This window comes from Mauremys reevesii, linkage group 9 (genome assembly GCF_016161935.1).
Source record: "Mauremys reevesii isolate NIE-2019 linkage group 9, ASM1616193v1, whole genome shotgun sequence".
NCBI classification, from domain to species: Eukaryota; Metazoa; Chordata; order Testudines; family Geoemydidae; genus Mauremys; species Mauremys reevesii.
In genome coordinates, this window is record NC_052631.1 from 73,861,113 (window position 1) to 73,886,752 (window position 25,640).

The 25,640-nt window shown below is 41.4% G+C and overlaps 1 long non-coding RNA gene across 4 annotated transcripts in view; it reads left to right on the forward strand.

The window, feature by feature from the left end:
- LOC120371260 overlaps positions 1-25,640 on the forward strand; it is a 201,712-nt gene that overhangs the window by 90,897 nt on the left and 85,175 nt on the right. The gene's annotated exons all lie outside the window — the stretch shown is intronic.

A 25,640-nucleotide genomic window follows, 5' to 3' on the forward strand; every position in this document is an offset into this window, starting at 1 on the left:
GGATTCAATGATCTGCCCTTCTTCCCCACTGATGCAAAGTCCTATACCTGGATATCTGTATTAGCAAAGGAATTGATTGGCAGGTAGGGCTGTTCCACCCTTTATGCCTTTGAAGGAGGGCGTGCAAGTGTCTTCAGGGTGCATACTCAGCCTCACTGGACCCTGCTGACTAAATTATTCCAGGTTTATGTGAATGGGGTGCATACACCCATAGTGGGGTCTGTGTGGAGAAAAGCATTTTGAAGAGCTCCAGTTACTGTAAGGTAAATAACCTTTCTATTGAATGGGTCTTCGTAAAATTGTAAGAAATGCATTCTTCTGCATAGCACCACATGCACTGTTGTCATCCAACAACTAATTAATCAATACATTTATAATAAGTTTTTGACTGAAATATGAACTGTCCAACCTTTTGTCAGCAAATAATTTGAGCAGAGGGATTCAAGCATCCATAGATGGTTGGAATTCCCATGTGGAACATATCTGGAATTTTTCATTTATTCACTAATGATAAAGAGTGTGTTAGGGAGCGGGCATACCTCTAAACAGCTAGTATGTAGGCTTGGCACTCATCAGTATAGATTTTCATTAAATGACATCTCAGGGCCTTGACAGAATAAGGACTTATGCCTGAGGTCAATCTTCCATTCTCTGATAGTTCTCATGTTCATCTTTCAGAGAGTATCTTTTGTTCACTGTCACTTAAAACACAATGAACAACGTTTCTAATCTTCAAAGAGTATGCCCCTGAGGTGGTTGCATTTCAGTGATGGGTGAAATGAAATGATCCCTAGATTTGTACAGTTTTTCAATCAATAATGCACTTCTGAGATGTTTGAAAGGTGCTATATAAATCAATAATTAATTAATAATGAAATTAATGTGGAAAAGCATGTAGCTCAAAGCTCCAGGGATAGAGGTATCTGAGGTTCTGAGGTGGGTCATATTATTACCTAGTCATGCATAATGTACATGCCTAAGATTGAATGTTTTGTATGGTTTGATGCCAGGACCTGAGCCAGCCATTGGTGAATTTCATAAACTGTAATGTTTCTTCTTAATCGCCTGATTCAATGTCCCCTATGCATATTGAGTAGTAAAGGGACACACAGATATGTACACCAGGGCAGGCAGGGACAAAAAAGCCAGGGACTTATGCCATCTGATTTAACTACTAGAAGTAACCTAGGAATCTGTTAGACTCTATACCCATTCAGGCATGCAGCTTTAAACCAAGAGTAAAAGAAAGAAGTATGAGGCTGTGATTGTTGTTGTTGTGTGTGGGTTTTTTTGTTTTTGTTTTTTTATAGTGTGGCAGTAGTTTAATCACAGCTTTTCCTATTAAGATCCCATCAGTGTTCCCACCAGTTTACCTAAAGTATTATGGATTCTTATTCCTATACAATATTCTACAGGGAAAGTAATATCTTTCAAAAAACAGTTACAAACATCAAGCATTATAGTCAATGTATGTGTGTGAAAGAATGTTTTAAACCAGCAGCACAATACTCAAACTATATAAAAGCACACTATGAACAAGCCTCGATAATATTACATGTAAAAACACAGCCAAAACAGGCTTTTTTATTTCCAAAACTCCATATAAAATTACATTATTAACCAGCCCTCATCCAGTCAAACACCATATCAATTTAGTGATGGGGGAAAACTCCAAAAATTTCAGAGTTGAGAGGCTTACCTAAACTGAATCTGTGGGAGATTCATCACTTCACACCATCTGTCTCCATGGAGTCCCCTTTCAGGTGTACATTACTAGCACTGTCCTCTTCTTTGTGAAGACTAATGTCCTCACTCTATTGTTGGTGGATGGGCAGCTCTCCCATCCATTGTCTTCAGGGGCTGCTAAGCAGTGGCATTGCCCTCTGTCCACCCAAAGTCTTGGGCAGTCACTGAAGAAAGGGAATAATAGCTGCCTTCCCTTGCCCACACTGCAATAGGCGGCAGTGGAGTCTCAAGAATTCAGCTATCCGTTACCTTCCAGTCATTGATGTATCACCAACAGAGATGTCTACTGTCTACACTACTCTGAAAAGAAGTATTTCTATAGCTGAACAGCTTGAAATTAAGCATGAAGTCTTGGTCATTGACCAAGCAATATGTGCTTAAACACAACAAATCTGATGGAAAAACAAAGATGTGATTCTTCACAGTGACAAGAAACACTTTGCAAGACTTATTGTATTAGATCAAAGTAGGAAAATTGATCTCAGGGAAATCTTCTTGTATTCTTTGGGAGCAGATTCCTGCCCTTTTGCTAGTACTGACAGTACTCTGGCAAAAACCAACAAATCAGGTCTGCTTGATCTGCTTCAATCCAGAGGTGAAGACTGATGTATTGACCATGTTCCAGCGAATGGTGCAATATTTTTTGTTGGAATATCTGTTATCCAAACACTACATGATGTTTCTTCAACATCTGATGAGCTTGCAGACACCATTTTACTGTATATGATCAAGCTAGCAGGAAAGTACAAGTATACTCATTTGGATTTTGTCATAGATCAGTATCAAGATTTTGTCATAGATCAGTATTCTAATATGAGCATCAAAAATGTGGAATTGGTTGCTCCCAAACTATACATAGCCACAGAAGGGACTAGAAAATGACCAGTTAGTAAAAGAAGTTTTTTTTCTGATGACAACAAAAATAAAGCACTTCAGATATTCTTGTATACAGTGTGAAGAGATGCATATTTCCACACTGTAGGCTTGTCACTGGCTGTGCAGAAGGGTTCAGTGACAGCCACAGCTGTTCATGAAGTAAATGGTGACCATGAAAAATGTGACACGTCTATTTCTTCACATGAGACATGCTGCCAAGGACTACCAGAATGTGATCATTAGGAGCCCAGGTACAGATGTTGCAGTCATAGGCATCAGTCTTAAGTCACAACTGCTAGTTAATTTGCATTTCATCACTCGTGCTGGGAATCAAAGCCGCATTATTGATGTGGAGAAAGTCCCTTCAACTCTAGATCCAAAGGTCTTTTATCCCCCCTTATAGGACTCCGCACATTCACATGTGCCTTCTATGGGGAGAGAAAGAGGCATTTGCTGTGGCCTCTGAGAGTGAAGATATTTGATGTTCTCACAGACCTTGGGAAAGTTTTCACACTTCAAGACTCAATATTCCTTGTGCTTGAGAAATTTGTGTTCATCTGTATGGCCAAGCTTCACCGCAGGATGTCAAGGGTGCCCGATACAAGATGTTCTACCTAGCATCATTTTCATGCCTGAATGGAGCCTGCCGCTAACATATGATGCTCTATACCAACGCAGTAAGCAGGCAAATTACCAGGCTGTTATTATGAGGTGCTCTCTCTTATCAACTGGATGCATGCTCCTTCCCATGTTGGCCATGGATAGCATTTAGAAAACAAGGAACTTGCCATCAGCTGGATGACAGGAAGTCTAGTACCAGACAGTGTGTTGCAGGCAGTGCATTATGAAATGTGTTCCTCTCCTGCTGATCAGCTTTCTTGCACAGACTTGTGTAAGTATCAGAAGTGCAAGAATAGTGATGAGCTGTCATTCACACTGATGACGTGTCAGACTGGGAAATAAAAAATTATTTTATTTGGGGAATAAGTACCACAGTGCCAATAGCAGTACACATAATTTGTAATGAACAGTGGAATTGAACAAGGAAATAAAATTTTGATTTATATCAAGAATTATGTCAATTCATAACAATCCAAATAAGCTGTTACTTATAAATATTTGAGAAATAAATGTCATATACAAAGAGATTCCAGTTAAAAGGTTTGTGTTTTACTTTTTTAGTGCTGTTGCTGAGGAAACTATGCTGGTTGTCAAGGAAAATAATATTTACATAGAAAAATGTATCAGATTTACTAAATGTTTCATGTCACGTAGTTAGACTGTTGTATATACATTTCTCTTGAGGGTAAATGGTAACATAATCCAGTCTTACAGTGAAAGATTAGTATTGCCAATAAAAACAAATTATGGGAATGAGGTAATACCTTGACCTATACTTACTACCAAAAGATAAACACTTAGGAAGGAACAATCAATTGTACACATATAAACTGGGAAATGACTGCCTAGGAAGGAGTACTGCAGCAAGGGATCTGGGGTTCATAGTGGATTACATGCTAAATATGAGTCAAGAGTGTAACACTGTTGCAAAAAAAGCAAATATTATTCTGGGATGAATTAGCGGGAGTGTTTTAAGCCAGACACAAGAAATAATTATTCTGCTTTACTCCATGCTGATTAGACATCAACTGGAGTATTGTGTCCAGTTCTAGGCATCACATTTCAGGAAAGATGTGGAAAAATTGGAGAAAGTCCGGAGAAGAGCTACAAAACTGATTAAAGGTCTAGAAAACATGACCTCTGTGGGAAGATTGAAAAAATTGGTTTTGTTTAGCTTGGAGAAAAGACTCAGAGGGGACATAACAGTTTCCAAGTACAATAAATGCTGTGTTATCCAGCCCTGTGCGAATCTGAAATGTCTATTAACTGGCATTTTTAATCTTCATAGAAAGTCCAGTTTATAGTCCAGTTGGTGCGGGGCCAGTAGGATCCATACCTGGCTCTGCATGGCTGCCCAGAAGCGGTGACACATCCCTGCTCCTCCTACGCAGAGGAACTGCCACAAGGGGTTTGGCGTGTGGGAGGGGGTGTGGGGTGCAGGCTCTGGGAGGGAGTTCAGCAGAAGCATGGCAGGTGGCTCCACATTATGCCTCCACCTGAAGGCACCACCCCCGCAGCTCCCATTAGCTCTGGTTCCTGGCCAATGGGAGCTGTGGAGCCAGCGCTCGGGGTGGCACAGGGGCAGCGTGCAGAGCCTTCTGCCGCACCTCCACCTAGAAGCAGCAGGGACAGGCCGCTGCTTGCGGGGAGCCGCCTGAGGTGAGTGCACTGCCAGATCCAGCACCCCAAAACCCATCCCATGCCCCAACCCCCTGACCAGAGCCCCTCCTGCACCCAAACTCCCTCGCAGAGCCTGAGCCCCCTACCTGCCCCAACCCCCAGACCTGAGCCCCCTCCCACAGTCAAACTCCCTCCTTCTTAGTTAACCAGCATTTTTCACTTACCAGCATCCCACATTGCCCCAAAATGCTGGATAAAAAACGCTTATATTGTACATAAAAGGTTGTTACAAGGAGGAGGGAGAAAAATTGTTCTTCTTAACCTTTTAGGAGAGGACAAGAAGCAATGGGCTTAAATTGCAGCAAGGGCAGATTAGGTTGGATATTAGGAAAAACTCCCTAACTGTCAGAGTAGTTAAGCACTGGATTCCACAACAGGGAGATTGTGGAATCTCCATCATTAGAGATTTTTAAGAGCAGGTTAGACCAACACCTCTTCAGGGATGGTCTAGATAATACTTAGTCCTGCCTTGAGTGCAGGGGACTGGACTAGATGATCTCCTGAGATCCTTTCCAGTCCTACGATTCTATGATTCTAATTTGTTGCATATTATCTTTTAGACTTCTGATTGTAGAAAATATTGATGCATTAAAACACCCCAAGAATTTTTAGTTCATTAGCACATTTTATTGTCCATAAATACTTTTAAAAAAAAAAGAATTTTCACCAAAATTGACTATTGCAATATTTTTCTTGTGTATGACTTTTGAGTTCCTCATTCTACTCACTTCCTTTAATATGCCTCCATATGCATTTCAATCATTTTCCACCAGCTTGGGCCTAGATAGAAGACCTCCACATGGACTCCTCCTGAGGGTCGAAATGACAGTCTGGACCTATACATAGAATGCTTCCTCCGACGTGCACAGGCAGAAATTGTGGAAAAACAACATAGGTTATGAGGCAAGCAAAGTCGTGCAGAACACAATGCCATCCACAGCCTCAGAAACCACCCTGACATTATAATCAAAGAGGCTGATAAAGGAGGTGCTGTTGTCATCATGAACAGGTCTGACTACCAGGTCTGACTACCACAACAGGTCTGACTACTAACAGGCCGCCAGACAACTCTCCAATACCAAATTCTACAGGACACTTCCCTCAGATCCCACTGAGGAATACACTAAGAAACTGCACCAGCTACTCAGGACACTCCCTACACTAACACCGGAACAAATCAACATACCCTTAGAGCCCCGACCGGGGTTATTCTATCTACTACCCAAGATCCACAAACCTGGAAATCCTGGACGCCCCATCATCTCGGGCATTGGCACTCTCACTGAAGGACTGTCTGGATATGTGGACTCTCTACTCAGACCCTATGCCACCAGCACTCCCAGCTATCTCCGTGACACCACTGATTTCCTGAGAAAACTACAATGCATTGGTGACCTTCCAGAAAACACCATCCTAGCCACCATGAATGTAGAGGCTCTCTACACAAACATCCCACACACAGATGGAATACAAGCTGTCAGGAACAGTATCCCTGATGATGCTACACTACAACTGGTTGCTGAGCTCTGTGCCTTTATCCTCACACACAACTATTTCAAATTTGATGACACTATATATCTCCATATCAGTGGCACCGCTATGGGCACCCACATGGCCCCACAATATGCCAACATTTTTATGGCCGACCTGGAACAACACTTCCTCAGCTCTCGTCCACTCGCACCCCTTCTCTACCTACATACATTGATGACATTTTCATCATCTGGACCCATGGGAAGGAGACTCTGGAAAAATTCCACCACAATTTCAACAGCTTCCACTTCACCATCAACCTCAGCCTGGACTAATCTACAAGGGAGGTCCACTTCCTAGACACCACAGTGCAAATAAGTGATGGTCACGTTAACACCACCCTATACCGAAAACCTACCGACTGCTATGCCTACCTTCATGCCTCCAGCTTCCATCCCGGGCACACCACACGATCCATTGTTTACAGCCAAGCACTGAGGTACAACTGCATCTGCTCCAACCCCTCAGACAGAGACCAACACCTACAAAATCTTCACCAAGTGTACTCAAAACTACAATACCAGCACGAGGAAATAAGGAAACAGATCAACAGAGCCAGACGTGTACCCAGAAGCCTCCTACTGTAAGACAAACCCAAGAAAGAAAACAACAGAACTCCACGGGCCATCACATACAGTCCCCAGCTAAAACCCCTCCAACGCATCATCAGGGATCTACAACCCATCCTGGACAATGATCCCTCATTTTCACAGGCCTTGGGTGGCAGGCCAGTCCTCGCCCACAGACAACCTGCCAACATGAAGCATATTCCCACCAGTAACTGCACACGGCACCATAGTAACTCTAACTCAGGAACCAATACATGCAACAAACCTCGATGCCAACTCTGCTCACATATCTACACCAGCGACACCATCACAGGACCTAACAAGATCAGCCACACCATCACCGGTTCATTCAGCTGCACATCCACCAATGTAATATACGCCATCATATGCCAGCAATGCCCCTCTGCTATGTACATCGGCCAAACTGGACAGTCCCTACGTAAAAGGATAAATGGACACAAATCAGATATTAGGAATGGCAATATACAAAATCCTGTAGGAGAACACTTCAGTCTCCCTGGCCACACAATAGAAGATTTAAAGGTAGCCATCCTGCAGCAAAAAAACTTCAGGACCAGACTTCAAAGAGAAACTGCTGAGCTTCAGTTAATCTGCAAATTTGATACCATCAGCTCAGGACTGAACAAAGACAGTGAATGGCTAGCCAACTACAAAAGCAGTTCCTCCTCCCTTGGTTTTTACACCTTAACTACTAGAAGAGGGCCTCATCCTCCCTGATTGAACTAACCTCGTTATCTCTAGTCTGCTTCTTGCTTGCATATATATACCTGCCCCTGGAAATTTCCACTACATGCATCCGACAAAGTGGTTACTCACCCACGAAAGCTCATGCTCCAATACGTCTGTTAGTCTAAGAAATGCCACAGGACTCTTTGCTGCTTTTATTATAAGGTGTCTCAAGTTAGTGGCTATATAAATCTGAAGAGAGTAAGTAGAGCCCCTATTGCTGGAATGAAACTCATTTTCTGAATACAATTCATAGATTATTAGGGTTGGAAGGGACCTCAGGAGATCATCTAGTCCAACCCCCTGTTCAAAGCAGGATCAATCCCCAACTAAATCTCCAAATGGCCCCTCTCAAGGATTGAACTCACAACCCTGGGTTTAGCAGGTTAATGCTCAAACCACTGAGCTACTCTTCCTCTCAACTGGTTTCACTGTACAGCCTATTGGAGATGGAACACTTGGGACACTGGATGGGGTGGGCCAGTGCTCTGAGGTGGCACTAAGCATTCTCTCTTTCTCAAGTGCTTGTCTGGCTGGTTTTTGCTCACAGATTCAGGGTCAAACTGATCACAATATGTAAGGTCAGGAAGGAATTTTCCTCTTGGTCAGATTTTTTTGGGTTTCATATTCCTCTTCAGTTTGTAGGTGTGGAACACTTGTCAAGATTATCTGGGTATACCTTATCTAATCATTATCCTGCCATAGGAGGGGCCTCAGGCACTAGTGCACCTCAATCCCTCCTATTATCTCCCTTTTGCACATAATAGTCTAGTCTGCCATGGGCCATAATGCTTTGATCTAATTTTGGCTGTTGAGTTCAATGTGCGGCGGCTGGGTGTTTTGGTGGCTGTGATGGACAGGAAGTCAGATTAGATGATCTAGTGGTCCCTTCTGGCGTTACTGTCTATGGCTATGACAGCCTTTAAATTGTGATTTGAGGGCTTCAGTAACTCAGCCAGCGGTTATGAGTCTATTTTAGGATTGGATGGGTGAGGTTCTGTGGCCTGCAATTTGCAGGAGATGAGACTAGATCAGGAGTGGGCAAACTTTTTTGGCCTGAGGGCCACATCTCAGTATGGAAATTGTTTGGAGGGCCAGCTGAGGCATGGGATTGGGGTGCACAGGGGGATGAGGGCTCTGGCTAGGGGTGCAGACTCTGAGGTGGAGCTGGGGATGAGGAGCTTGGGGTGCAGGAGGGTGCTCCGGGCTGGAATCAAAGAGTTTGGAGGATGATCAGGGCTGGGGCTGGGGATCGGGGTGCAGGGGGAGGCTCAGGGGTGCAGGATCCGGGGAGTGCTTACCTGAACCGGCTCCTGGAAACAGCATCCTCTTCCCGCTCCAGCTCCCACGCGAAGGCAGGGCCACACTGCTCTGCGCTACACCATCTGCAGGCACCACCTTAGCAGCTCCCATTGGCCATGGTTCCCAGTCAATGGGAGCTGCAGAGCCAGCACTTGGGGCAGAGGCAGCATGCAGAGTTCCCTCGTTGCCCCGCTTCTGGGAGCCAACCAGAGCTGCTGCATATGCAGAGCAGAGCAAGGAAAGCCCCTGACCCCAATGCCTGGCTGGAGCTTCAGAGTGGGGAAAGCTCCCAACCTCGCCTCCCTGGTGGAAGCTCAAGGGCCGGATTCAAAGGTCTGACAGGCCAGATGCAGCCCACAGACCGTAGTTGCCCACCGCTGGACTAGATGAACATAGTGGTTCCTTCTGGCCTGACAGTCTGAAGTCTATGAGTGAGAGATGTCAGGGAAGATCAGGGCTGTAAGGGGAGGGAACACTAGTGATAGAAGAGCAGTGCAGTTTATAGTTGAAGTTTCCAATTAGATACCCATATTTTGAGATGCTTTAGGTATGCAGAAACTTTAGCTATTCAGGTTTTCACATTTTTAGATGCATGTCCAAAATCTTTGGAGTTTTATCTATCCTTGCTCTCTGCAGCAACAATAAAGACATCTGCCTGGTACTGTACTTTGAAGTGCTTGTATTGTCTGATTATATTAGATATAGATTTAATTTCTCTACTCCACAGGCTTCTAATGAAACTTTGTCATAGCTTTTCACACAGGTCTTTGATTGTGTCCTCCTGTATGTTTGGTATGCCAGGGCAAGCTCCTCTGCACTTATCTGTTATTGATTCACATGTAATGTATAGAGCAAGCCATGTTTTAAACTTACAACATTGTCACCAGGTCACTCTGGCTCTGCAATGTTTGTAACCTCAACAAAAGACCAATTAGTGGGCATTAGGCTGCTGATAATTTCTTTGAAGCAGTTGTGTTCAGTATCACTGTTTGACAAAAGTCATTAAGTCAGTTCTGTGATCAGCCAACAGCATTGTGTCAGTGCTGGGTTATCAATGAGAATGAAACCCATGATAGAAACATATAGCCAGAATTAGTGTTTCTTCTTTCTCTTAAATGACCTGAAGAGGCTGGATAAATTAGAGGACCTGGATTATTATGTTCCTTGTATCTGACTAATTCCACTTCATCTCTTCCGTGGGTAGAGAAGAGTAGGAGAGTCTCTCCAAATTGGGGATGAGGGTCAGCCTATGAGGAGGTGGAATGAAAAAGGACTTTGAACAGCGCTGTCTCACACCCTAAATATCTAGTCAAGTTTTCATTAGTGAAGAATTTTGGGTGACAAAATAAATCTACGGTTAGAGCCTGTTGAAAAGCTCTATGCCAACAATGCTCCCAATCCTGGTGTTAAACTGAGAAGGTGGCTTGAGGCAAGTGGGCATGGCTACATTGCAATTATGCTCGGACTATTATCGGCTGCCAAACAGCATTGGAGCTACTCTAGTTTACACTGGGTGGGCCACACTGTTCACTCTGCTTGGGTGTTGTATCCTTTCCCCATCTTGTGTCTGTCTTGTCTGGTTACACTGTAAGCTCCTCAGGGCAGGAACTGTCTGCTACTGTGTGTTTTTACAGTCCATAGCACAATGGGTGCCCACTCTTGGTTAATCTTTAGGCACTACCCTAATAAACATGATTAATAATAATGATGGGATCTAGTCCTTAAGCCCTGACCTGCAGTTCATTGTGGACAGGTGTATAGCTGTGCCTGCGTGGAGTCCCACTGACATCAGGGGTGCTTTGTATGGATACAACCTTTAGAATGGTAGGTTCAGGGCCTTACAAAGCAAGGTCTTCTGGGTTTGAACTTATAGTTGTTTTTAAAACCCTTAGTGCACTATTGGGCATCTGAGTAATATGCATATGTATCTTGAGAATTCAGTAATTCTAGGAATATGATTACATCCAGTAGTCCAGTGTTATTGCTGACACTGACATGCAGGTACTGTAGGAATAAATGATGCGTATAAGTGCCCATCAGTGATAGAGTGGGTATACCTTGCCAAGGAATTGGCAGAGAGAGAGTTAATGTTTTCTTTCTTTTTGAGTAAGGAAAATGCCACAGCTGCCTGCCATAACTGCAGTGATTGTCAGTGTACCAAAGCTGGCCAGCTGTGATAGATTAAGTCATTTCCCTAGTACACTAGCCCTAGTGCTTGGGGGAGCTGAGGTTGGCTGGCATTGAGAAGTAGAATCTCCTTGAAGTAAGTAAGCTATGTTAGTTGCAAATGGTTTATTTCAGGGGGTGGCTTTAAGCACAGGGAGCTGCCCTTTGTTGATTAAATTCATTTGGAAACCAGGCTGAATTAAGCCTTTAGTTCTCAGTTTAAATCACTGACTAGAAAATGTTTAACTATGTACTAAAATTCCTGGCCAAATCAGTCAACTGGACTTTTGGACTTGTTGGTATTTGTCCCCTAGCTGACTATGCCTTTCTTGATTTATTGCATCCCATGCTCTTTGGATACCTTGAACTTCTGTAAGTAGGTGGGTGTCCTCAACATTTCTAAGTAAGACACTCGGTTGACTTTAAAGAAGAGGTTCTTAAAATCTGTGTTCTTGGTGGTGGTGGGATTCATGGTGAGGAAAAGTGTATCGTTAAATATTTTCTCCCCTATTATAAATACAATAGGCAGATAACCTTTGAAGTTTAAAAAAACAAGTGTTTGCTTTGACCACTTTTAGCTACTGTAGGTCATATGATATACCTTCAATAATTCATTTTAATTAAATGTTCTGTCCCATGATTTCATTGTGTGTTTATGAAAAAGGTATGGGGAAGCCAGTGCCAAATAAATACTTCTGGACTTCACTTATCTTATAAGCCTTTTCTCATAGATTCCTCTGGGTATTTTTTCCCTCTGTAAAATTGCATTCTGTATGCTGGAGCAGAGCTCATTGTTTTTTCTGTCTGACTCAATTTCATCAGGTTGGATTGCAGACCTTTTGCCCACATAATAAATAGGTGCATGTGGCAGAAAAGGTTTTCCCATATTAATACAGTGTATACTTTGTATGGAAATTACCCTACAAAAAAAAAGTTTTGTTTAAGAATGCAAAAAGTCCTACAAAGTTATAAAAATCATGTTTGTGATTCAAATGATTCACAGGTCAAGAACCTTTTGAATCAATCTCTGTTGTAGAACTTGGTAGCCACTAGGCAGATATAATAAAAGGGTGAATTACACTTATGCTACTTATACCAATGTAACAGTTATTTTCTTTTTACATCAGCCTCACAAAATTGTATTTGATTGTTTACCGAGGGCAAGTAATTTTTTTGATTGGTAAGTGAAATATCTTAATTTTTCTCAATCTCTTGATGGACAGGTGAGCAAATCTATTTTTTGCTCAGCTACTGAGAATAGTTTTCATAACTTTTTTTACAAGTCTTCTGTACAGTGGCATAAAAATAAATTAGTAGTACCGTTTTAAAGAAGGGCACAACTTCTTCCTTGCTTTTTTAAATCCCAGTCTGTGCTAAGCAGCATCAGACTAAAGCATGACAAAGGAAACTTTATAACAAAAATTATCTGGTGATAGTTATCTTTATCAGATTGCATATGTCTTGCATTTTAATTCTTTGACATACTTAAATAGTGTTAAATTAATCACAATCTACAATCAATAGTTCATCTTCTATATTAAAAATTGATGGTTTGGCAACTACCTTAGTATTTATTTGGCAACACTTTGCATTGCAATTCTTTTGATGTAGGTTTGATTGCTATATATATTTTATATCTGTGCAAATGGAGATAAGATAGCTCTGGGGTTGACAATGAGAAATCGAGCCTTTGGCTTACTGGTCAAATGTCTAAATTAATCCTATCTTGGAATTAGCTAACAGTTGTTGTTGTGACAAATTGCCACCAGTTAATGACCTGTTTATCTTGGGCTTTAGACTTCTTTGGGGCTTACCCCTTTGCTAATAAAAAACAATGTCCACAAGAAATCCTGAATCTTAAACTGGAACTTTAATTGTAAGGAATCAAAATATCATGAACATGATAGATTAATAATCACTTTTCAGAGGGTTAGTTCAAGTTGAACTTACACTCCATCAGCCTCTCAGAGCTGTGGCACCATTAAAACTACCACTGTACCATTTTGACTTTAACCGATCCAGTAGCCTAGGATTTATTAGCATGCTTACTATTCTTGCCATTCTCACATCTTCCATAAAATTAAACTCCTTACCGCTGTTATAAGTATTAAATTGTTAATATGTGAACATCTCTCTGAAGACAAATAGTGTTTTAAGTGCTGTCTCATTCCTGCTTAATTTGAGCCACCATGTAATGACTCCCCCCCACCTCAGCTAATTAGTTTTGATTTGATAACAAATCTTTCTTCTGTTTCTGTCTGTATGCTCCTGCCTAAGTACAGAATGCCCTGCTGATACCAGTTAGGAGTAAATCTCTCCTAAATCTAGGGTGACCAGACAGCAAATGTGAAAAATCGGGACGGGGGTGGGGGGTAATAGGCACCTATAGAAGAAAATGCCCCAAATATCGGGCCTGTCCCTATAAAATAGGGACATCTGGTCACCCTACCTAAATCTCTTGTGTGGGCTATAAGTAAGTAGTATTTACTAATAAAACACAGAGAACTTTAAGGCAGTGTTTCTCAAACTGGGGCTGCCGCTTGTGTAGGAAAAGCCCTGGTGGGACGGGCCAGTTTGTTTACCTGCCCTGTCCTCAGGCCAGGCTGATCGCAGCTCCCACTGGCCGTGGTTCACTGCTCCAGGCCAATGGGAGCTGCTGGAAGTCTGTTGTAATGCACTACTGTGGAATACCAAGTACAAAAATAAATATAAGGCCTTTTATCCGTAAGGCTTACAAATCAACCCAAAGCCTTGACAGCGCAATAAGATGTGTGAGGGTGCATCACCACATAGATGTGCATGAGACTGTGTTCCTAGCTCATTACTGGCAGGAACTCGTGGAAAGCAGTGGTATCTGAGTGCCTGAAATCATGGGCTTATAACTACCCCAATTATAAGCAGGTGTGACTGACCCCTGATCAGGAGTAGCAACCTTAGCACCTGTTGACTGTCATTAGTTCCTTTTTTGCTGATACAGTTATAGGAAATGCCCTATACTGCATCTTTTGTAGAATTCATAGGAATCAGTTTAAATTCAAATCCTGTGGTGAACTTGAGTTTTGATTTTGATTTAAACTAAATTTTCCTGCCTCTTAGTATATTAGTATGGAGGGGGAAAGGACTGGGATTTGTGCTGTGTAAGGTGATTGGTGCCTCATGTGGCTCCAGTTACTTTTCTCTTTCTTCTGTTTCCTTTCAGTTTTGCATCTCACAGTTCTCCCCCATCCTCCTTTTTTCTTTTTTAACTCAAGCTCAAATTTTGTCTCAAATTGACCTTTGTCTCTTGTTACAAAGCCCTTTGTTTGACTACATGTGGTATATGCAGTTGGTGCTATGCTACCACCAACACTTCAAGGTTGTACTTCTGAGGCATACGTGGCATGGTGAAGCAAAACTCTAGACTTTGAAGTTTTCAGTGTCCCACTGGTACCTAGGGTTGCCAACTCTCTAATGGCACAAAACTGAATGCTCTTGCCCCGCCCCTTCCTCAGGCCCTACCACTGCCCCACCCCTTCTCTGAGGCCCCACCCCCACTCGTTCCATCCTTCCATCACTCACACTCCCCTACCCTCACTCACTTTCACCAGGCTGGGGCAGAGGTGTCGGAGGGGGCTGAGGGCTCTAACTGGGGGTATGGGCTCTGGGATGGGGCCAGGGATGAAAGTTTTAGGGTGCAGGAGAGGGGGTCCAGGTTCGGGCATGGGGAGGTGAGGGCTTTGGCTGGGGGTGTGGGCTCTGGTGTGGGCCTGGGGATGAGAGTGCAGGAGGGGGCTCGGGGCTCGGGGTGGGGGCGGGTTGCAGGCTCTGGGAGGGAGTTTGGGTGCGGAGGGGACTCCAGGCTGGGGCAGGGGGTTGGGGTGTGGGAGGGGGCTTGGGGTGCAAGGTCCTGGCATCACTTACTGCAGCTCCCAAGAAGCGGTCACTAGGTCCCTACAGCCCCTAAGTGCATGGATGGCCAGGGAGGCTCTGTGTGTGGCCCTCCCACCCACAGGTGCCGCCCCCGCATCTCCCATTGGTTGCTGTTCCTGGGCAATGGGAGCTGTAGAGCCGGTGCTTGGGGTGGGGGCAGTGTGAGGAACCTCCTGGCAACCCATGGACCTGGGGCTGCAAGGACCTGGCAGCCACTTCTGGGAACCAGGGCAGGCAGGGAGCCTGCCTTAGCCCCAGGCCCCTGCTGTGCTGCTGACTGGACTTTTAACGGCCTGGTTAGCAGTGCCGACCAGAGAAACCAGGGTCCATTTTTGACCGGGCATTCCAGTTGAAAACCAGGCGCCTCGCAACCCTACTGATACCAGCCATGAGAACATGACTTTGAGGAGAAACCTTGCTGTGTCATCTCCCTTTTCTCCTTCCCCACCATATCCAGCACTAACAGGAAGTCCTACCAGGCATAGTTGCCCCTTGTCCTGCTTCTGAACGTGTAATACTAGGAGCAGGAACTAGAAGAGCAACTAGGTAGCAACTACACATGGTCATAACATTTTTGATTAAATAAAGTTCTGTGTAAATATGTTGTTTCTTCAAAGCTGGAGACATATCAATGTCAATAAAATTGTCTAGGAGGTTTTACAACCTCCTAGACAATCCTTTGTCTAAGGAGACCCGATTACACTCTCACTTAGCGCACTGACGTAGGAGGCCCAGGTTCATCTCCTTGCTCTGCCTGATTCAGAGCAGAGTTTTTCATGCTAGCCCACTCTGGGTCTCCCACACTGCAGGTCAGTGCCACCACGTTTATGCCTTCAGGTTTTGATGTAAGAATGCATATTATGACACAACTTTGTTTTCACAAAAATGTTCAAAATGTTCTGGTTTCGTTCCAATACAAAACAAAACTGACTTTAAATAGTTGCCAGTCATGAATGGAAGGATAGTCCTCTGGTTAACTCCAATGTCAACCTCCCTTTGGTACTGCCTCTGTGCATCCCGTTCTAAGAGGAAATGCCAACACTGATATCTCCTACAACAAACCCTTCCTCTCTCTTTCTTGGTCAGGAGGAAGTTCCCTCTATATAAAAATGACTACTGTCAGGATACTGAGTTCCCTACACAGAAATGTGACTCATGGGGAGAGAACATAACACAGAGGAGGCCAGCCAGTAGAAGCATCTGTCAAAAATGTGGGGCGGGGAGGAGGGAGACAGTATGTCAGTCAACACAAAGGAATTGAGGAGATCTAGCTATTTCCCATATCTGTGTTCAAAGACAGTATTCCCAAACAGGCTTGGGCTTTAGATCTCAAGATTTGCAATATTTTTATTATATTTTAAACTGATTTGCGGAAGAGGCAATTGATTTGTAAAGAGACTTTTTTAAAGAGATGAACCCTCAACTGAAGCAGCCCAGGGATTCCCAATGTAATGTCAGAATCACTTTGTGATCTATAACACTTAAATCCTTCAAATCCAGTGAGTGGAAGCATGCCCTGGTTCCATGAACACTGTTAGAGGCATCTGCCCTGAAGTGTGCATTGTATCATAGAATATCAGGGTTGGAAGGGGCCTCAGGAGATCATCTAGTCCAACCCCCTGCTCAAAGCAGGACAAATCTCCAGACAGTTTTGTTTTGTTTTTTTAAACCCCAGTTCCCTAAATGGCCCCCTCAAGGATTGAGCTCACAACCCTGGGTTTAGCAGGCCAATGCTTAAATCACTGCAGAAACTGCTGAATGTAATTAAATCCATTGGCCCTGTTTGCTGTAGAGGAAGGTTGGCTTAAAAATGAGCCATGGCTAGGAAAGCCCTTATAGAGTCCCAACTTTGGGACAAGAATAGTTTCTGAGATGAGTGTTTCCATCTCAACTCCGTCACCAGTTCAGCTGGGTAGATTTTTAAGGGAACCACTGTAAACTATGTTTGTGTGCGCTAAGAAGTTCTTTCCCTACCCTCTGCTAACAGGATTAGCTGTCAGTCCCACATAGCTCACACGTAGTTGCATATGTAGATAGATTTGAATGACTTGCAGGGAGAAGTTCATTTTTATGTTCACATTAAATAACCAAATGCTCCCTTATGTCTGGGAATGAGATAATTTTAGTTGGAGGGAGATTAATAGCTGTGTAATCCATGGTGACCTAAATGTGCAAATTTAAAGTAGTAAGAGGCTTGTATAAAAGTGTATATAGAATTCATGCTGGGGCTTGTATTAATGGATTTGGTATGTATTATTGTTTGCCATGTCACTGTTACCCTTAGGATGACAGAATCGTTAAATTCTAATGATGAATTAGAAATGAGATAGAAAATAGTTAGTGAGAGATCAGTCAGCTACAAGGAAAACACAGTGGGTACCTGCACGCGCAGACAATTTGAAGGAATTCTGCCAGGACCTGCTCCAGCCAGTCTTGTATTTTTAATCCATTTTATGATTGCTTGCTTCTTGAGGAGAATTCTGAGTTCCAGTAACACAAAGGTACATTTTGGAACTGGAATTGGTTGTGTGAATCAATATTTTTTCACAAAACAACTGATTTTTAAAAAAGCAAGGCTTTCTGTGGCAAATACCAACAGCATAAGATTACTGTTTGCCTTGTTAAAAACTGAAATTGGAGCACCACTCTGTATCACTTAGTTGATAGTATAAACATAATATTGTTTGGTAAAAGGGTAAAGGATCACATTCTTCTTATGCAATAAATTGGGTACATTTTATGCTTTCTACAATAAAATATAGGAGATGTTTTGACAGTATTGACTATTGTGGTAAAAGGAAACCAAAAGATAACAGAGTCAAGGGCACTCTTATTTGGAACTTGCATCATTCAGTAAGTTTGGAGAAACATTTTCTGATTCTCCCTTGTTTGTATTTTTCTTAAAGGAGGGTTACGTTACTCTAAAAAGTTGAAACTGAATTTCTTTCCCTGTTGGACTACTGTGTCTGTTGTTCCTTACCAGTGCTATTATGAAGTCACTCTAGGTCAAATTGCTTGGTCTCTGGCTGACTTGCTTTCACAATACATTACCATCTAGACTCACTTTTTATCATGAGTTCGAGTTTGTCCTTTTAAGTTACAGTAAATGTCTTAGGTTGACAATGGCAAACTCTCTTCTCCTCCTCCATGCCTTAAGGGTTATGGGATATTTCCAGAAATAACTAGTCAGTTAAGATGCATTACCTCTGTGGTGTTATTGGAACAATAAACCTTTCTGCATGCAGTAGTTTCCCATTAGAGCATCAATGCTATAGTCTTCTCTGAAGTCCAACAGCTTTTTATCACTAAGAGCAGAACTGTGCTATAGTGTATGTATAACATTTGGAGAAGAGAAAATTTATCACTTAATTCTAATTATTAGCTGTTTCATTACAATAAAGCTACATGTCACATCTATCTACTCCACAACATTGTGGATACATTCAAATATTGGTTGAAAAAATAATTGATGGTTCGTGTCATAGGGGCTAGAACCTACATCCCCCTCAACAAGGGTGGAATATATTATCTATTGATGTGGAAATGGTAATCTATAACTGCTGTGGCCAACAAGTCATGCACTTAACATATGGACCTAAAAGCATGCATCTTTTGTAATGAAAACATTTCTGAGAATAAGAATTCTAGGTAAAAAAAAAAAATCTGTACTTCCTTAAAAAAAAACAGCTAGGTTTGTTTGACAATTATGTTTTAATAGTTACAAAGTTTAAATGCAAATGTAATATTCTTTCAGTAATGTGAACATCCCTTCAAATTATTGAATAGTATGGAATTTAAAACCTTGAAGTTTCTGTACATGTGATGCCAAACAGCATGAGACAAAAATTTGACAATATATTCTTCATATTACCGTAGTGATTTATTTTCCCTATTATGCCTCTGACCTGGAGTATAGACTAGCCTTTAAATACAATGTTAATAGGTGATGAGAATATATTACTCTGCCGGTAGTTAGGTAGGAAGGTATAGAACCTGGAGTAAAAATACTTCCTGCATTTAACTCGCTTCATTTTCTCTAGCTCCAGATCTATTGTTTTGACTGACCCAAAAGGTGCTATAGCATGCTCTATTAGTCAATCTTTCTTCATCTTACTTGCTCTGTGTCACTGTTAAGGATATAACCCTCTAACTTTCTGTAAGCAAATAAATTTCTGAAAGCCTGAAAGAAGAGTATAGCACTATTCAATTTATCATCGTGTTTCATTTAGAATAGCTCCAATTAAACCTAAGAAATATTTATCAAGGTCTAGGATTATTCTTGCTAGCCATTTACACTCATTTTCTGTAAAACTAAAGTGATTATACTTGCTTTTCAGCGTCTGTGGATTAATTTATGTTTGTACAGTCCTTTAGAGACACAAAGAACTTTACAGTATAAGTACTAAATATAGTTTATACTAAATGAATCTGTGTCACCATTTAAACTTTCCTTTATGCCCCCAGCTCTCTCATCTAATATCTATTTCTACTTGATATTTTTGACTGGAATAATTTTAAAATTAGTCTTAACAAAGCTCTTGAGATATAGTGCTGGAACACTACGAACATGCAGTTACAGAAGTTAGACTAGATGACCTAATTGGTCTCTTCAGTTTTTAATTTATGTATCAGAGGGGTAGCCGTGTTAGTCTGGATCTGTAAAAGCAACAAAGAATCCTGTGGCACCTTATAGACTAACAGACGTTTTGCAGCATGAGCTTTCGTGGGTGAATACCCACTTCTTCGGATGCAAGATGCAATACCCACGAAAGCTCATGCTGCAAAACGTCTGTTAGTCTATAAGGTGCCACAGGATTCTTTGTTGCTTTTTAATTTATATGATTCTTGAGTCTGAGATTGCAATCTTGACACTTTAAAATTCTATCTGTCCTATAAGGGATTTTTTTATCCTGAAGGATGAATTCCATTGAAACCTCTGTAGGAAAGGCCCATTTTTTTTTCTATAGGACAGGTAGAATCTAAAGGCTTCAAGTCTGTGTATCTTTACTTCAGCATTCATTCATTCCCTCCTAGCTCAATAATCATTGCTATCTCCTTCCTCGGACATTTAAAATTACTCCATTCCAACAGCTTTCCCTGTGCTCTTACTTTCACTATGAACATGGCCTCTTGCTTGGAATACAATAGCTTTTGTGTAGTGCTCACCCACTAAATTCAGACTCTGTGGAATAATTTGTTTGACACCTTTTTCACATTCTTCTTTCAACATTTCCAAGTTTGATCATCTTTCTTAGTTGATATTTTTTTCTCTTCACTTCAATACTCTTATCTATCCCAATTTTCCTGACAGTGCTATCCAAATCTCTAGCAGCTTTAATAATAATTTTGGATTTTTTTCCTAAATAAAATATATTTGACTAATGTAAAAAACTGAAGAATTTATGTTATAATTATTTTCCTTACCTGGTTATAATATGGCTTGATAGAGTAAAATAAAAATGTTAAATATTTTAATAAGGTAAAAACAAAAGTCTAAAGTAATTAGAGGGTCCCACACATGTGTAATAGTGGGACCACATGGTTCTCTTTCCAGAATTGGGGCATAAGTAATTTGCATAGGAAATTGGCTGGGTTTTTTGCAGAGTTACTTTCACCAAGTATTTAACATCAGGTCAGTTTTACCTAGTGAAGCTTTTTACATGTTTTCAGAGTATGCATAACAGGTTGTAAAATGTTAGCCACATATTTTAGGGGAATTTTGAATTATTTTAATAAAAAATGATGCATTCTCTTTCACATGCCATGAAATCTGCATTAAGTTCACATCTCTATTAATTACCAAGTTGTTAATATTTGTATCTTCAACAAAACTAGTGTTGCTCAATTTCTTTCTCATACTGAACAATTTCATCTATGTTGTTTGTGTTGCCAAACATTTCTTATTTTAGGCCACTGTCAAAATATATGTATGATAGTACCCTGAAAAGCCTGGCATTCCCAGGACTCTCCTGAACAGTGCTGAGTTTACAATGGCTCCAGTGGCTCCATGCTCAGAAGGGGCCCTGGCCTGCTCTGCTTGCACTGTGCCCCGAGACCCCGCTGGCTCCCCCTGCCCACAACTTGCTCCTCTCAGCTTGCCTGCCGGCTGGCCGAGGACTCCACTCTGCTCCCTGGCCCCATCCCCATGCTCCTCTCAGCCCTCTGGCCGGACCCCAGTGCGCCTCCGGCTTTGGACAGTCTCTGCTTCCCACCACCTGAGGGGCCCTGCCTGTCTCCCCGGAGCTGAGCCACCTGGGACTGGTGCAGAAGCCTGGCCAATCTCAGCCAGGTGGAGGGGGAGACAGTGTGGAGGGCTTGGCTGGGCTCCTCCAGGCAAATGCATCTTGAGGGACCCTGGCCGGGGTAGGTCCTGGCCTGGCTGATCACGCCACTCCTGAGAAGCCAGAGCAATTCACAGCCCTGTGCGCCAGGCCCACAAAAAGTTAATCCATCCCTACCCCTGAAATGTCTGTATTTACATTATGAAGTTTTACTAGAACAAGGTATAAGCCCCCAATCATGCAAAAATTTTGGCATGTACCCAACTTGGTGCACTGTGAGTAGTTCCATTAAGTTAAGCATGCATCAGAGAGTCCTGTGGCACCTTAAAGACTAACAGATGTATTGGAGCATAAGCTTTCGTGGGTACCCCTCTGATACTTAAGCATGCATGTGAGTCTTTTCAGGACTGTGGGCTAAATCATAAACAAGATAAGGCCCATCCTTCAGTCATATCCAAATGGCTGGACTCTTGTGGCTGGGTGAAGCCTCTTTGAAGTTAGCAAAGCTCTGGCCACAGGTGCAGGAGTCTGCCTGAAGATATCTGATTGCAAGACCATGGCCTAAGCATGCTTACACGGGGAAGATTGTTGTATTTTTAGTTAATGAAAGCACAGAATTTGAGTTTTCTGCATGGGGAAATTATAGTCCTACTCAATGCGCCCATATTACAGAGAATGTTCCATGTCAGTGTGTTTTGTAGAACATTATAAGCAGTAGTTAACCACTTAGCACGTGTCATCATTGGCTAGTAGAGATAGATTTGACACACAGTTTCTATTATTTTATGTAACTCCAACTGGCTATAGATGAAAACACAAGCTGGTCCATCTGAAGATATAAAAATATCAGTAAATAGTGGAATTAGAGAGCTAAACTTCACAGTGCAATAAGAAAGCTTACAAGCCCTGCTCCTGAAAGTATTTATGCATGTGCTTACTTTAAGCGCGTAAGTAGTCCTGTTGATCTCAGTGGGACAATATACATGCTTAAAGTTAAAGCATGTGCCTAAGCAGCTGCAGAATTAAGTCTTAGATTGCTTAAAGTCAACCTTCCCATTTTGTATGGTAAAGTTACTCCTTTTTTCCCCCCCTCAAATGAAAGTCACAGGACTGAATTTAGCCTAAAAGATTCATTTAGGAAGAAATATCCCAACAATGAAGAATGTACTTTCTATTTTCCTTTACATAAAATACACCATCGTAGATCCTACACTCTTAAGTAAGGCTTCTTAGGTTTTACTTCAGTTCACCCTATGGACCATGTTTCGATATGATTCAAAATTCAACACAATCATGACAGCATGAACATTTTTAAAAGAGTGTCATGATTGTGTTGAATTTTGAATCATATCGAAACATGGTCCATAGGGTGATCTGAAGTAAAACCTAAGAAGCCTTACTTAAGAGTGTAGGATCTACGATGGTGTATTTTATGTAAAGGAAAATAGAAAGTACATTCTTCATTGTTGGGATATTTCTTCCTAAATGAATCTTTTAGACTAAATTCAGTCCTGTATTGGTTTATGAGTTGTGAAGTTTTTTATTTGCATGTGGGAGGGACAGATTTAGCAGGGCCAGGAAGTGTCTGCTGCTGATGATTTATTTTCTTTCCTGTATTTTGAGGGGTGGGGGTAAAATTCTGCAAGAAAATATTTAAAATGCAAAAGATACAGATCATCCATATCTAGTACGTATATAGTTGTTTTCTTTATTTGTAACTAGGCTGTTGTGCAAATAATTAAGCTTAAAAGTTATTCTAGTGATTTAAACATTTTTAGCTATTGCAAAGCAAGCATTTTTGGTTTCCTCATTCAATTAATCTGAAAAATTCCATTTCTGCTTCCATATTACCTAAGTTCTTGTGATTTTGTTTGTTATAGTTGTAGCATCTACGTAATGCTTTACAGTTTATTAGCATTATACAAACTTGGTCTCTGATTCTGTGATCTGATCTATCTGAATAAACCATAATGCATATGCAGAGTACCACTAAAGTCAAATAGGGCTTTTATTTTTTTATAAACAGACCTTGTAACTTTTTCTTCTCTAATTGTTGTAAAATTACTTCCTGAATCTGAAATGTTGAACTAGCACTAACTTTTTTGCATAAAAACATTGATTTAGAAATTTCCCTTCTTATTTACCTGACCATATACTCCTCATATCCATTGATAAATGTTATTTATTAAATAAAAACTCCTGGAAGTTCTCTAATCTTCTCATTCCAAGTATCAGTAGAGTCCTATCCTCATCAGTATGTTTTCACTTTCTTACTCAATGCCCAACATCCAGTCAATCAGAACTACAGTTAAGAATCCTTGGCTTTTCTTGTTCTGGTATCTGTTTCATTTATCTGTATTGGAAAACAAATTATATTCCATTGTCTGTAGGAGCTAAAAGATGCCATTTTGCACTTTCTGATTCTCTATTAGAAGCTGTTGATAGTTCTCAGTAACTATGATTTGTTTTCTGTCCTTCACTGTTTGATTTCTTTACAAAAACAACTTATCTTGCATCTCTCCAGCTCATATTCTATCAAACTGGAAATTAAGCTTTCATGTTTTTGGTATTCCTAGAAGTTAGAGATAGGAAAGACCAGTGGGCCATCGAGTCCAGCTCGCAGTCAATGTTGGCTTGTTCTCTCCATTATATTCTCAATTGTTTTCTCTAGCAAAATTTTAAATGAAGTGGTACAGCTTCCAATTTCCTGATGGAAGTCTTCCATAAGCATCCCACTATTAGAAAATATTTCCTGAATTCAACTTAAATCTTTTTTGTGCGTAACTTCCTCCTAGTATTCCTGTGAAGGCTCTACTATTTCCATAGATTTGATCACTTTTATGAAGAATTTTTAGCTCAAGGCAAAAATCAACTGTTGTGCTTTCTGTTTCTCTATACTTGACTGCTGATTTTCCACATTGCAATTGCAATGTCTCTACTACCGTAGGTCATCTATCATGCAGAACATAATGTACCTGTAGGTAGCATACACATTTCCTACCTTCATTTTAGCTAAAGCAGGGGTCAGCAACCTCTGGCACGTGGCTTGCCAAGATAAGCACCCTGGCGGGCCAGATCAGTTTGTTTACCTGCCGTGTCTGCAGGTTTGGCCAATCACGGCTTCCATTGACTGTGGTTTGTCACTCCAGGCCAATGGGGGCTGCAGGAAGGGTGGCCAGCACATCCCTCGGACTGCACCACTTCCCACAGCCCCCGTTGGCCTGGAATGATGAACTGCAGCCAGTGGGAGCCGCGATCGGCCGAACTTGCGGACTCGGCAGGTAAACAAACTGGCCCAGCCTGCCAGAGTGCTTACCCTGGCGAGCCGCGTGCCAGAGGTTGCCGACCCCTGACCTAAAGCAATGAAATTTGAACACAAATCAAAGAGGTTAAGACCAAATTCTTTTTATTTTTTATTTATTTATATATTTTTTGGCTATACAGTACTTTATGGCTATAGAATCCATTGCTAACTTATTTTGTAAAATCTGTTCTTTCTGACGTGTTTTGACACAAACTCCTGAATTATTTGCTTTTTGAGTAATTGTAAGTAATATACAAACTCTTTTAGTTTTTCCTTCATCAGGAAATGATACTCTCTGCCAGTACAGTTATTATGCCTGGTCTATTCTTGTTCTCTCTTGTCAGAAAGCTGTTGGGTTTCAGCAGATATTTCCCAAGCCATAAATCATTCCAGATTTCTATTATTTCTTAATTACTTTGTATGGGAGGCCTGTTTGCAGATATTGTACAGTGATTTACAGTTTCAAGTGAAGTTTTTGCTAGCAGGGCTATATAATGACAACCTAGTAAGTCTCAGTCATGCATTCTTGATTAGTTTAAGGTACAGCGCTCATTACTTATACAGTTCTAAGACATTGTTTTATGTTGCTATGTACAAATATGAGTTAACAAAGGCTTAGTTCAGTAAGCATAATGTGTGGCTACATTATTGCATATCATAAGAGCAGAGTAAATAACGTTTTTTATTGATTCTCAGCAACATAACTGAACATGTTTTTTCTAATTACTGCTTCTCATTTGTGAATCAGTATTGTATAGCTATGAAATCAAGAAAACTGAATGGACACGAGACATCTGTCCAGGTACAGATAAGATTTGGTATGGTTTGTTGCTGTTTTAATAAAAAGGAGAAAGTCGGATTGATAGCCTATCATTTCAGCATTGGCTCCTGCTGCTTATGGAAAAC